Raw genomic sequence first — 12,296 nt, 5'->3', positions numbered from 1 at the left:
ATATATATATATGTTTTATATATATATATATATATATATTACATTATTAATTTGTTTTGCTTTTGGTTCTAATCAAAGGGATCTAATCTTGATAGACGCATTTGTCTTTTATTAGCATTTTATAGCCCTGATGAAGAAAGTGCAATTCCCTCAATCATGCAACCAATACAAATGTTTTTCTTATATGTGTCACCATGTTCCCCTAATTACATATCAGCAAGTGAACAGTAACTTATATGTTTTCAGGGAAAGATATCTCCAAAGCATTCCTTTTGATTACATTTTGATACATTTATATAGCTAATCATATGCACGACATGAATTTTATGATACTTAATGGTAACAATGACCTCATAATTTGCTTACAATCTTCTGCATGTTGCCGACACTGGTTGCAGATGCAAAACACAATTAGGCACAAAATGATATATATAGTGGACCTGCCCAAAGATCACTTAATTCTGCTTGTCTATTTTTGATACTTATCAATTCCTAACCTCCTCCAAGGTACAATGCTGTTCATGGCTTGCATTGCTCTCTATACTACCAATGTCCATAGTTTCTACCACAAAACGCCTACTTAAATCTTCCACCTATTAGCTGGGGTGCTTATACCATTTTCAGACAATACTATCTCTATAACACAAAAACACAATATCTCCTTATGGTGATGAGATGTGGATGCCTTTTAGTGAAACATCTGTCATCTCTCTTACTTCTACTCCTCCCCTCCCTTCATCACTCTCTCCTCTCTTGTCTCAACTTGTAACTGCACACTTTGGTGTTGTACTTTTCTTACAAATGGGACAACTGGTCCCTTCCATACATAGTCATTTAGAATTGTTCTGTGGTTACTTGGAATTACAAGATGCAATGTGCAAAACCACCCCCTAGGTTGCCTGAGATTCACTAAGTCTTTAATCAGTCATATAAGACTAACCTTCATCATGTGTACATAAATCTCATTACACCTGTTATTTATTTCTGTAACTTTTTGTCATATACTCTTATGTCTTATTCTTTTATGATGTATTGCATTATAACTAAAATTAAAACGCATTAAACATAATCTTTAAATATGTTTTTTTGACTCTGCTTGCATACACTTCTGTTAGTCTCTTTGAATACATACACATTGGATGGATTTACTGGGGACCTCTTCAGATCATGGCGGTCCATGGTGATGCAGTACTACAAATGTGTGGTGTTTTGCATGTTATTGTAGCAGCTCATTCAGAATAATAGGTGTGCCCAATGATTAGGGCACACCTATTATTCTGAATGAGCTGCCAATGCACAGCAATAGCCCCAAAACTGGACCTGCATTTTTTTTACCACAGCGCACTGCACTTCAAAATGAATCACATAAACCGCATTACATAAGATAAACCCTGAAAACCTCTGTATTTGTTCCAGATATATCATGATCTGGATGAATGAGAACCTTCACAGAGAAGATAAACCCTGTATTTATATGAGGACCAGGGCTGTATTAAGCCATTGTGCTGTTCTAGGAACACCTGAATGATGAGTTCCTTTTTTACAAAATGCATCCATTTTATCATGAAATTATTTTTTTTTAAATACTGCTAGAATTCATTATTGGAGAAAGAATTACCCAGACATCACCTCAAAGGTAGAAAAGCATAACCTTCATTGCAAAATGTCATAGACACAATCAGATGTCTGAGAAGCTTTTTCTCATTCAAACTGCCTTGGTATTGATGACATCTTAACATTTTGACTTTTTCATCTCTAGCTAACAAGTAGAAAAATTAAGATAACATAATATACTAGATAACAGAAAACTGAAGATATTTCATACTTTAAAGGTCAAAGATTATATCTGCACTTTGGGCTTTGTTCTTTTGGTTCTCTAGAAAAGAAAACTTGTAATCACATTTTACAAGTTTATTTTAAGAAAAAAACTTTCATAACCGAAGTGTTTTAAGTCTAGCAAAGGTAAAACTTTGATGTACCATGTCACATGGTAATTTGAAAGAGCTTTATGTCTCATTGCTGATAAGCTTAGCATAAAATGAACAGGGACTCTGCATGTAGCATTTTTGGAAGTGAAGAGTAATCTCCAATCATTTCAGTGCTGAACAGCTGCAGCTCAACAAAAGAGGCACAAAGAACTTTTCAAATCATGTTGCACTTCATTGGGAGAACAAAATATTTTCTTTAACCATTCTGGAAATATGAACCAAGAAAAGGTTTGCTGGTTTAGTAGTAATCATTTAATTGTACAACAGTTTAGTGTTTCTTTATTATATTTAGGGCTTGGAAAATAAATATCATAAAAATACATAAATTAATAGTATACAGTTTTCTATCCAGCCAACAGATGAGTAGTAGGAATAAGCACAGCAACTTTGACAAAACTGATTTTACTGTGAAATACCAATTCTGACATAGACTAAACTTTGCCAAAGTGATCATTCTTAATTTTGCAAATTAAGCTACATAGACAAAATTTGTTTAAAAACAAAAACCTATTCTTCTGTGTTCCCTGCAGAGTTCAATGTCTACTTCTGCCAACCTCCACATCACTTTTGTGTCTTGCATTGGCATGGGGGTTGGCATGAGGAACCAGCGAGTGCAGTGGGTGATGCAAGAAATTGACACTTCTGCATAAAAAATTTATTTTTTAAGCTTCAATGGGGGATTTAGAGGTGTGACCGCAGAAGTAAGTATTCATATCTTCTTTTCAGGCAAAGCCTTTATTGGCAATTGTAGTTATGTGATAGGATCATTTTAATTACTCCTTCTCTATTGAATCCAATACATTTCACCAAAATCTCCCATTTTTTGCCAAAATGAAAAATCTTCTTGCACTCATCCCTAATATCTAGTCACCATTTCGCACATTTAGGGCTTTCAACTTTCAGAGATTAGCCTATTTAAGCCTGTACAGAACTTGAAAAGTCATTCCTTACCATATTGATATGTTGTCTCTTAAGTTAGCCTAGAGTGCTTTAGGAATCCTTTGTCATGTTTTAGATGTTTATTTGTATGTATATCTGTTTATATTCGTTTAAAAAAATAAACATTAAAAAAATACTAAAATACATTTGACCCAAAACCAACTAAAGCTATAGAACATCGAATATTATTCTCCTGTGGACTGGCCACTGTACATAAATGGCTGGTCGGCTGCCCCATTGTTCCCTGCATTGTTGCTCACCTGTGTGCACATGCTCAGTGCACACAAAAACGGCTGCTGTGATTGTCATTAGACAGTGGTGAGCATTGGCTTCAGAAACAGAGCTGATTGGACTGGCTCTGTGCCTTATGACTGCTGTGATTGGTTATCACAGTGATCACATGGCAATGGTTAAGTTGCCAAGCCCTCCCATTCCTCTTACAACAGTGGCAGGAGAGAGTAAATGAACTATTGAATGTATGAATAATAAAGCATGATATAATTGTTAACCCTCTCACCTCCTCTAGACTATATGTCAGCTCCATTCTATCTCTGTTCTGAGCTGTATATGAACCTCTTCACCTCCCTTATCCTGCACATCTGTACATTAACCTTTTCATCTCCATCCTCCTACTGTTTGTGACTGGTACACTAACCCCTTCACTTCCGTCTCCCTCTGTGTATGTGTGTACATAAAATGTATCTAGTGCAACTTATTTCAACCAGTGTGCCATGGCACCCTGTAGTGCCTCCTGGCTTCCTCAGGGGAGCCTCAAAATTTTGTGATGATAGGACTCTGATATGAAGGGGGAATAAGGACTCTGAGGTAAAGGGGGCTTCTGATGTGAGGGGGAGACTTGTGATGTAAAAGGGGACTATGTTGTAAAAGAGGTGGACTCTCATGTGAAAAGGGGGCTCTGATGTGAAGAAGAGATCTTGATGTGAAGGGGGGACCCATTTTTTTGTGTTTATGCATGGAGTCCCCTCCTAAAATCAATTACATTTTACACTGGGATATTTCAAGAATTTTCATACTTTAAAAGAGAGTCATGAATGAAAAAAAAAGTTGAGAAACTCTGATCTAGTGCATCACTATCAAGCTCAATGTTTTAACCCCCCTAATGTCAGAAGGTTTCTTGCTGTAACATGCTGCTATTGAACTGGTTAAGCAAAGTACCATTTTATGCTATATTGACTTTTCTATGGTTTATAATTCTTGCAATGTTTGACTATAAGTTGAAAGTTCAGTAGTATGACTCCACAGAAATGGAGATTTAATGAAAAGCATTAAAACTGATGACTTGGCATGAATGTAAAAAGTAAAAATGTAAAAAGTGAAATAGATTTTTCGCCTGGTCTACTTTTATAATGCTGTGGTCTCGCTTTATATGTGACAGATTTGCTTTAATGCTCTACCCTCTAAACCCTAAACAAACAGTCTCTCTATTGTTTTAGCTTTAAAATGTATTTTGTTTGCAGTGGACGTTGCAATCAGTTTTCACTACTTATGAAGAGCTTCAATACTAACACCATTGTAAGCAGCTGCATTAAGTGCTTTTTTTTTCCCGTTTAATATGTTTTTATTATTGTTTCACAGTAAAACATTTACATATGTATATATAAAGGAAAAAATATAGAATTGCATCCTATTGCATAAATAATATACATAGCTTATTTAATAGCCAAGAGCTATTCCATTCTTTTACTGCCTTCCCATCAATACATAAATACATTATAAAAAATCTCTCCCTCCACCACTTATATGATTCACCTCACATTCAATCATACTACCCATTCTTCCTTGGGTGGGAGGGGAAACAATACTGTGTAAATTTGTGCAAATCTTATTTTGTGCTACTCTTAATCCTTCCTGAAACCCCTCTCTTTCCTTCTATTGTTCCTCACTCTATACTTGTGTTTACAAATTAACCACTTAGTGTCTATAAACTATAACTACTACTTATGTGTACAATTATTCGCTTTCCCTTCCTTTCCCTCCCTTATGCTTCTATTCAATGATTGTGTCCCCTATCTCTTGTGCATTTATTTCTTTTTACCTTAATATTGTAACGTCCTTTGTGTTATAACCCTTCCCCATCTTATCTCTCTAATCTTGGGGGGTAGGGACAACATGAGTGTTGTCCCTACCCCCCAACCTTTCCATATCCTCCATACTTCTATCGATCCCACTTTCTTACAGGTCAAATGCTTTGTTCCCCCAATTCTCCATCGAAGGTGGGTCAGCAGATTTCCAGCTACGTGAAATACATACTCTGGTTGCAGCCAGTACAAATCTTAATATATCCTCCTTTATCTTTTTTAAAGCACCAGGTATTAAATGATAGTAGCGCTATTAATGGGTCTTTTTCAATACTCGAGGCCTCCATATTACGGTATGCCTCGAATACTGATTCCCAGAATGGCTGTATTTTCGGGCAGCTCCACCATATATGCAAGTATGTTCCCTCCTCCGTACTGCATCTCCAGCATCTGTCTGTCAGGGTACCATGCACAGGCGTTCTCACACCACATGTAGGTACCCACGCAGGATGACCAAATTAATATGCCCACACAGGATAGGGTTCTATGCACACAGTTTATTTGTTACACATCAACAAAACTACAAACCCCTTCAACCCCCACAGGTTTAGCAGTGAAGTAACAAACCCACCGTTGGGACAAACACACACCTACAGCCAGGGGGAATAGCAACAAGGAGGGGTAACAGGCCTGCAGATATACGGCAGGCCTCAGGATACAAGGAGAGTGGTCAGGTACAAGCCGGGTCGTTAACAGGAGGGCAGCACGGTACAAGAACACAATTCAAGGAGAGTGGTCAGGTACACGGTACAGGAACAGGATTCAAGGAGAGTGGTTGGGTAACAAGCCGGGTCGGTGACAGGGTTGCAGATAGGAAGCAGGGTTCAGGTAGCAGGGTTCAGGTAGCAAGGCACAGGCCAGGGGAGTCAGTCAGGTGCAGACGACACAATACTGAGCCAGCTTCCTGACTGCAGGGAGGGCTTAAATACCCTCCCAGGAAGCACCAGGTGATGGGATGATCAGTCACAGCTGGGGCACACCCGCAGGTGAGTACTGGAGCTGCAGGTTCCTGACAGTTCCTGGCTGCTGGAGACACCCGCAGGCGAGCACAGGAACTACAGGACCTGGCTCCAGCACCACCTGGGGGTGCTCTGGATCCTGACACTGTCTGACTTTCCTGGGATTATATGATTAATTCCTTCTGGACATCTATACCATCTGGACATAATTTTAAAGTTTTTTTCTTGATAAAATGAGGAGGTGACAGAGTAATGTACCATTGTAAATATTCTTCCCCACTCCTCCCTTGATAAGTCTCTCCTCAAGTCTTGTTCCCACCTCTTCATATATTTTGTGTGTCCTTTGGCATCTTCCTCCCCCAACAGACCATAAACCACCGATAAGGCATGTGCTGTGGATATATCTCGTACACATAATTTCTCAAACGGTGTAAAAGGTCTATTCAGGGAGTTACCTGCCCTAAGATATCTCACGTAATCTGAAACCTGTACTGCCTCCATCCATAATTTCCCCGTTGTTTGCCTCTCTGGTCTTAGTTCTTTTTTCATTTCTTTCTTTCTTTCCCTTCTCTAAAACCTGCCACATCTGTATAGGGGAGGTACTCCCGATATTTAGGAGGGTTCCCCCCTGCATACCAGGTGTAAATTGTGGGTTTCCTATTATAGGAGTTAGTGGACCCGTTCTAGAAGATAAGTTATATTTATCTATGATTCTATCCCATACTCGCAATGCTGATTTTACCAAAAATGGTAGGGTAGAACTTTGTGGTCTGTACTCTTTTGGCAGCCATGGGATATTCCTTAAACACTGTCCCTTTGTTTTGGCTATTATGTATCCAGTCAAGTATTCTTGATAATATTACAGCTTTATGGTATAGTGCAAAGTCCGGCATGCCCAATCCTCCTCTTTGTTTAGATCTCATTAACACTTTAACACTAATCCGTGGTGTTTTATTAGCCCATACAAATTTCGTGGCTGCTGACTTGAGTTTTTGAAAAAAGGAACTGGGCAGGAATATAGGGACTGTCTGAAAACTGTACAGGATTTTTGGCAGTATGTGCTTTAATATTGTTTGTAAACCTAATTTTTTTACATATTAAAGATCATTTAAGAAGATTTTACATAGCAAATGCCATTGGGTAATTTGGCGATAATGTTTGGACTTGAATTCCTTTGTTGTAGTTTCCATGGTATTTCTAATCCCTGTCTTTAGTGTGCAGTTACATTTAAAAAGTATTAATTTCATTAGGCTGCAGGATGAGCTGTAAGTGAGGTAATTTTAATAGGCTGGAATGCAGTATCTTACAACAGCATTTTACATGATTTTTTTGAAGGCTGATATTGTTTACCCAGGACATTCTTTTATTTATGCTGCATTCTGATAAAATTAAAAGGTACATACCAGTCAAAACAGGAACTCTAATCTTGAGATGACCCACAGATGCCTGAAACTTCTCAACTGATAGATTTCTATAACATATAGCTTGATAATTATTATATACAGTATATATTATCATTTATTTTAAAGAACTAATATCTTAGGTGTACTGCCAGCAAATCAGGGTTACTTTGTCTTAATCCTTTGTGCTTCTGTAAACCTTAGAACTGTGCTTTTAAGAGAACGACCTAATCTAAAGACTTGTCAAAACAAGAAACTAAAGTGGAACTTCAGTCAAAAGAAATTACTAGATCTACTGAGTTTCTGTATCTCAATCTATGTTGCCATTAATAACATTTCTCCCTAGTTGTTTTTGTCACATTGAAATGCAGGTAGTGGGGGAAAAGTCCCCAATGGGGAAACAAACAGCAATAAAGGTCCACTCTTAAAGTAAATTAATTTGTTGCTCATGCACAGGTGCGTGCGCGAGTGCGCTGTGGGAAAGGACGTTTGAAAAATCCACCCATTTATTTACAATCGGCTGGACAGCAAGGGGTTAAAGTTGTGTTCTGTTTGTGGGAGCTTGGATAGGAATATGACCCCTGTAGTCTGCTCCAAGGCATACCATGCTGGGGTGAGCAGCATGGTATGCCCTTGAATCAAACATGGTAAAGAACTGGTGAATAACCATCATGACCTTGATGGTTATTTACAGATTTACTTTTTAATAATGTTTATTTTTTTTCTAGTAAGGCTGTTCCTTCCCAAGTCAAGCAAACATAGACAGAGACGGCAATGCAAACTGCATACAAACACTTGCGAATGGGAAGGAAGCTTGGCAAAGTTTCTTGGCTGCTACTGTTCCTGTAGGATCCGCATCTATTCATCCAGGGGCCTGGTCTATCCTTTGCATGTGCAGCATGCACGTGATGGTGGCCTTTTGGCTATTGTCAGTTGCCATTTTCTCATAGAAAATGAACTCGTTCAAAAGAAACCATGACTTGTTGGAGGGAGAAGCCCATCACCACTCAAAAGAAGCTAAAGTGCCTGAGAACAGCAACGTGGCTTAGACTATACAAGGCAAGATGGGCTCTCTTATTCTCCAGGTTCGATTTTCATCTGATCTACCAGCCCAGTTCCAAGAGCATGAAACCTGATACTTTGACACAGATGTTCCCTAATGATCCTGCTCTTGTCTGTCAGGATGCCATTCATTCTGAACAAAATTTCCTGATGATCCATCATAATCTCATGGCTCAGATGAAGGATGTGTCTAAAAAAAAGTGTACCCGTTTTTCCTCAGTTAGACCTCTGTTGGTCCAATGGATTGTTAATGAATAAGGATGAAATCTATTTTCCTGAGGATATTCAAGTTTGTGTTCTCAAGTTCTGCCAAGATCTGCTACTTGCCGGCAGTTTGGGGTCTCTGCAGGATTTGGTACAGTGTAATTGTGGAGTTCATTGTGGACCTTTCCAAATTGCAGAGGCTGACCAAGATTGTTCACGTCCTTCTGACGAAGGGCACTCCTTCTGCAGCCATGACAGTGGTTTTGACAAAATAAATAATTAGGCTTCATAGTGTTCCTGATAATATTGTATCTGACAGGGGTTCCATTCACCTCGAAATCCTGTAACTTTGTAGAAAGTTGCAGATTCCTACTTCTGTCTCTGGGGTACCAGCAGACTAATGGTCAGACCAAAAATACAAACCAGACTCTACAGCAATGTCTGAGTTGCTTCTCTTCTGCATCTCAAGACAATTGGGCATCTCTGCTTCCCATGGTAAAGTTTGCATTAAAAAAAATGTCCCGCATTCTACCACCTGGCATTCCATATATCACTAATTATGGATTTCATCCTGCTTCTTTCCTCAGGTGTTCTGCTGAGTCTTCAGTTCCTTATGTGCAAAACTAAATTATCTTTTTCATTTTTAATTCAAACAAACTGCAGTCTTTGCTATCTTAAGCCCAATCCAGAGGCAAGCAAAGGACAGACAAGAAGAGAAGAGATTGTTCTTCCTTTAAATCAGACAGTCTGGTATTGATGTCTACTGCCAACCTAAAACTATGGTGTGCCTCTAAGAAATTGGGTCCTAGTTTCATTAGGCTGTTTCAAATTCAGAAGGTAATATGGTGGCTTTTAATCTCATGCTTCCAGACTCTCTTAAAGAGGAACTTTACCCATATCTTCAAAATAATAACAAACACACCTTTAGAAATGCTTAGTAATGACAACCTACAAACACATACTTCTAGATAATTGCAATTAACATTATTTGCATACCTTGTTTTTTTTCCCTACCCATTCTTCTCCCAGTGGTCATTTTTTACTAAGGGTAGATTGATATATCTCCCTTTACTTACTCAACTGTGGCACGTGTGACTAGGACATGTGACCTTGCACATCACCTCAGTGGAGGAAGATTCCTTTCCCTGAGATCTCGTGAAATTACAGATTTGATTTCCCAGCAATGCACTGCTGATGTAACCTTTCAAGGATTCAATGCTTGGGCATATTATATCACTTTTGCCAAGGAGAAATATGAAGTGGGAAAAACAAGAAATTGGAAGTAAAATGAAAATACGTTTGTTCAACGAATTAATGTAAGATGATTTCTGATGCGATTTTTTGCCAAAAGGGGGAAGGGGTCTGCTTTAGGGTTTATCCAGTAATCCATGTGTCTTGAAGCCATTGTCATCAAATCCTTTTCCTTGTAGGACTTCTTCACTACCTTCTCCCATCTTGGTGGATGGCAGTGACGAATTTGAGGTGGAGGCAGTTCTGGACTTCAGAAGATTGGCAGGGGACCTTTAGTTTTTATACAAATGTAAAGTTTTCTGCACAGAGGAGAATTTGTGTAAACCTTCAAACAACATTTGGTAGCATGGATTGGTGTGTGTCTCTTGCACTGAATGTGCATACTGGCCAAGGAGGATATTTAAACCTCTTCCCTTAAAGTAACTGGTGCTGTGACTTCTTGCCAGCCATCGTGTTCTTCAGATTACTGTTGTTCTGTCTTGCTTGTTACTGACCCAGATTACCTGACTTTGCACATATCTCCTGCCTCCATTGCTGACTCTACTTATTACTATTACCCTCTTGCCCGACGCCTGCCTTGACATCTGCTTGGATACTGACTACTCACCTGCCTGCTTTGAGCTCTACCCTACTCCACTAATACTTGCCACCTGCCTGACTTCTGCCTGAACTTTGATCTCTAACAGTACCACTATCCTGTCTCCATAGCACAGCCACCCTGCACCTGCGACCCCTTGGTGAGGCAATCCTGAAGGCCAAGATCCGGTGTCATCTTGCAAAGTTGCCCAGGGGCCACTAGGGTCACTGGCCCATCACCTCTTGTGGGGAGCTCTGTGCCAGTTAGACTCCTCAACCTGGGATAGCCCCTGTCACATGTCAGGGTTGTCAACCGTAACATTGAAACTTCAGCCTTTTCCATACATGCTGGTCAAAACAGCCCCTTTTCTCCAGTTCATGGCCAATGTTGTCCCACATTAACATATTTCCATCTGCCAACATGACTTCTTGTGTGTTTTATTGTTAATAATTTATGTTTTTTTCCCCTTTTAAAGGATATCCCTGCCTTGGTCAAGCAAACACGAACAGGGATGGCAAGGCTGGAAATTTAAAAAAATAGACTACTGGATGTTGAGGCTGTTTCACTGGCTGGAGGTGGCCCAATGTATATGCAAGGTAATGGCCTGCCCTGCTTCAGATGTCGTCGTCGGAGAGGACATGACCAGCCTGCAGGAGGATTTGTGACTGAGAAGCTGACTTTCATTAAAATGAATCTCCAAGTACAAATTTCATAACCAGAAGAAAATTTCCCCAAAACGAATTTCCCGCCTTAACCCCCCCTTACTGCAAGCAAAACATGCACCCCAAAATAATATGTCTCCCAAAAAAATCCCCTGCTCAAAGCACGTTCCTTGTGTGGCCTGTGCTAGTTACACCCCTGGCTACAGCTGTGATATTTTTGAAAACTTGTGTACATGGAGTTGTGGGTAGTATTTTGGGTACAATGTGTTTTTAGCGTCCGATGCAGTGGTGTAAAGCACGCCTCCACTGGACCCTAGAGAAGTGGGGACATGATCTCTGGAGTGACGAAGCACACTTCTCTGTCTGGCAATCCGATGGATGTGTCTGGGTTTGGCACTTGCCTGATTCCATTGTGCCAAGTGTAAAGTTTGGTGGAGGGGGGATTATGGTGTGGGGTTGTTTTTCATGGTTTGGGCTTGGCCCCTTAGTTCCAGTGAAGGAAACTCTTAAGGCATCAGCATACCAAGACATTTTGGACAATTTCATGCTCCCAACTTTGTGAGAACAGTTTGGGGATGGCCCCTTCCTGATCCAACATGACTACGCACCAGTGCACAAAGCAAGGTCCATAAAGACATGGATGAGCGAGTATGGGGTGGAAGAACTTGACTGGCCCGCACAGAGTCCTGACCTCAACCCGACAGAACACCTTTGGGATGAATTAGAGCGGAGACTGTGAGCCGGGCCTTCTCGTCCAACATCAGTACCTGACCTCACAAATGTGCTTCTGGAAGAATGGTCAAACATTCCCATATACGCACTCCTAAACCTTGTGGACAGCCTTCCCAGAAGAGTTGAAGCTGTTATAGCTGCAAAGGGTGGGTCAAATCAAAATAGAACCCTACACACTAACACTGGGATGCCATTAAAGTTCATATGCATGTAAAGGCAGGCGTCCCAATATTTTTGGCAATATAGTGTATCTGATTCATTTGATGTATAAGTATCAGACACATTCCCCAATAAAAAAATCTACAATGCAGGAGTTGTGTGATGGAAATGAGTCACAGCTCTGACTCTCTTGCTTGTGTGTGTGTGTGTGTGTGTGTGTGTGTGTGTGTGTGTGTGTGTGTAAGTGTTATATACTATCACCAG

The sequence above is a fragment of the Nanorana parkeri genome, unplaced genomic scaffold (assembly GCF_000935625.1).
Source record: "Nanorana parkeri isolate BGI_ZX_2015 unplaced genomic scaffold, ASM93562v1 scaffold1731, whole genome shotgun sequence".
Classification (NCBI taxonomy): Eukaryota; Metazoa; Chordata; class Amphibia; order Anura; family Dicroglossidae; genus Nanorana; species Nanorana parkeri.
This window is presented reverse-complemented; position numbering follows the sequence as displayed.